The sequence below is a fragment of the Saccostrea cucullata genome, unplaced genomic scaffold, assembly GCF_032062105.1.
Source record: "Saccostrea cucullata isolate Sc308-1 unplaced genomic scaffold, CSIRO_AGI_Scuc_v1 ctg787, whole genome shotgun sequence".
NCBI lineage: Eukaryota > Metazoa > Mollusca > Bivalvia > Ostreida > Ostreidae > Saccostrea > Saccostrea cuccullata.
Genome location: NW_026933448.1, coordinates 425199 through 428208, shown reverse-complemented (window position 1 = coordinate 428208; position 3010 = coordinate 425199). Strand labels below are relative to the sequence as shown.

The 3010-nt window shown below is 34.5% G+C and overlaps 1 long non-coding RNA gene across 1 annotated transcript; it reads left to right on the top strand.

Moving 5' to 3' along the window:
* Positions 1-331: 331 nt before the first annotated feature.
* LOC134238357 (uncharacterized) lies at positions 332-1874 on the top strand. The gene is made up of 3 exons (XR_009985978.1): positions 332-409; positions 1479-1641; positions 1810-1874. It is a non-coding gene; the product is annotated as an uncharacterized LOC134238357 (long non-coding RNA).
* The last annotated feature ends 1136 nt before the right edge of the window (positions 1875-3010 follow it).

The window sequence follows — 3010 nt, the reverse complement described above, 5'->3', positions numbered from 1 at the left end:
GACACATGAAAGTCCTTGGAGGTCCGTGTTTGGTCTGCTTTAGTATTGTTATATGGACGTTAGAGTTTGAATACTGTTCGGTAACTCAATTTATATCATGAAATTTGAGATGTTAACAAACAGTATTCGAGCTCAAAAGTCAATTAAACATTACAAAATAGAAGCGGATCAGGCATGGATCTCCAAACAATATGAGGTGGGAACAGGTGCCATGGAGGAGTGAGCATAATAAGAAAAATTTCGATATTTAAGTCCATTTTTGGTTTTTAATTGTTTCAATATATGCATTTTGTTCTCCTTATTCATCATTTTCTATATCTTAATCATCTCAGATCAGTATTTGCCACAGAGATCGAAACCTTCAAGATGAAATCCTTCCTTTTAATCGTACTGTGTGTGGTCTTGATAGGTATGTATTGTATCTCAAAAAGCAAAGCTGAATATCTTGAAGGGAATGTTTTTTAACCGTTGAATCGGAAAACAGGACTGTTTATCATTCACATTCTCAGTTTGTGGCCTTTTGTAATTTTGTTTTATTTGCTGGATTTGTGAAATTTGTCGCTGTTCGTCGTTTTCGCCTTTAACACTCAAGAATAACAGAAAACAAAGTATAAGAAATTGAAATTCATAGTTCATACGTTTGTTTGTTGTTGAACAACTTTCTTGAGAATTTTTCATTCAGGAAGAGACGCCACCATATGTCACTGTCCAACAGCAGATAATGAAAAGCAATTATCATAAAATTATTATTTCACTAAAAATATGCTTGCAGAAATATGTCACGAAACCAAAGTTCAGAACTAAAGAAAATTATCTGCTTAGTTTATCATATGGTGGCATATTTCTGCTCCCTTCATGCATGATAAAGTAAGTCAACATGCAAGAAAAAAAAGCTCTTGCTATTATAAACTCGCACGTTAACATAAATAAGTCGCATGTTGACATAAGTATCTTGTATGTGAAGATAAGCATCTTTCAAGTTAACAAGTTGTAAGTCTCATGTCTACAGAATGTTATCTTGCATGTTAACATTGATAGGTCGCATGAATACTGTCGTAATTTAGAAAAGTATCCGTATTTAAATAATATTTTCTTATAAGTTTGGAAAGTTGCACGTCAACATAATTATTGTGAATATTGATATAAATATATCGCATGTCTACATTATCACGTTGTATGTTTACATAATTCATCTTGCGTTTATGGGGCAGAAATATGCTACCATAGTCTCATTTTGTTATAAAGACAAACATTTTCATATTCATAAAGTCATTGTTTATATATTGATAAATCTATATAATTGTCATTATTCAATGTTTTATCAGAAAAAAAGATCTAACGAAACAGTTATAGACTGGAATTTGGGCAACACATCATTTGTTCATTGTGGTTTCGGACAACATTTTCACAACCAGATCCAACAAATCATATATTGCCCACATACCCAGTCAATAACTGTATAATATACGATTTTCTAGCCTCGACCCAAGTTGCCATGGCGGGACATGGTTGTTATTGTGTGTATCATAACGACAAAACATGCAGTGATTACTGCCAGGGCGAACTCAGCTGTAGAGGGGGGTATTGTGGGTCGGCTTGGTGTGTCTGCAAGTGTGTTGGTTGTTAAAAGTAACTGGACAGGTAAAACACTATTGATAAAATAAACTGATTTTGTCTTCCTTTATGATACCTTATCATGTAATTAAAAATTAAATTGAAAAAAGCTTAAAATGCTTCTATATGATATCCTCGCTTCTGAGAAAAGATTTCGAAATATATATTTGCAATGCAAGCTTACTTCTCTTTCAGGAAGAAAATAAACCAGACAACATGACATATGCCAAATGAATTTCTATTAAACTATTAAAGCATCATTTGTTAATTAATAACCTGACTTAAATGAATGATATAGACCCGGAAGACATATTTAGGGGCTTAGTAATTAAGAAAGATATCTAAAAAAAAATCTTTTTAATCACGATAATGAAACAGCATTAGAACGACCAGTTACAAAAGAACTGAAGGGTCATTGGTGCGAAAAACAGTGCCTTTTTTCTTTGTGATGTATAATGATGTATGATGCAGAATTTGTGCAAAATCTTATGCGTGAAAAGAAGAAAGCACTAGATGAGGTCTTCAACTCGACATTTAGATATTTAGACGACGCACTGTCAATTAAGAATGGTAATTAAGAATTTTTATTCCTATTGCTATCCGTTTTCGTCCGTCGTCGTGCGTCGTGCGTCGTTCGTCGTGTGTTAACATTTGAACATTTTCAGCTTCTTCTCTGCAACCACTCAACCAATTTTAACCAAATTTGGCATAGAGCATCTATGGGTAAAGGGAAACAAAAATCGTGAATTTCATGGTGTCTGCCCCCCTGGGGCCTGAGGGGCGGGGCCAAAACCTCTAAAATTAATGCAATCTTTAAAAATCTTCTTCTTTACTCCTGGACATCAAGCAGTCAAACTGTTAGCATGAATGTAATAACCATTGAGTCCTCTACCAAAATTGTGAAATTCATGTCCCCAGGGTCAGGGGTTCTAGTGTTAGGGCGGGGCTCTATTGATTATATAGTGAAAATGCATTATTTCTTTAAAAATCATCTTCTCTGCTCCTGGGTATTAAATAAACTAATCAAGTACATAGTTATGATGAGTAAGAGTGCCTCTACCAAAATTGTGAATTTTATGGCCCCAGGGTCAGGGGTTCTGGTGTTAGGGCGGGGCTCTATCGATTATATAATGAAAATACATTAATTCTTTCAAAATCTTCTTCTCTGCTCCTGGGATTTAAATAAACTAACTAAGAACATAGTTATGATGAGTAAGAGTGTCTCTCTGAAAATTGTGAATTTTATGGCCCCAGGGTCAGGGGTTCTGGTGTTAGGGCGGGGCTCTATTGAATATATTGTGAAAAAGCATTAATTCTTTTAAAATCTTCTTCTCTGCTCGCGGATATTAAATAAACTAACTAAGTACATAGTTATGATGAGTAAGAGTGCCTCTAC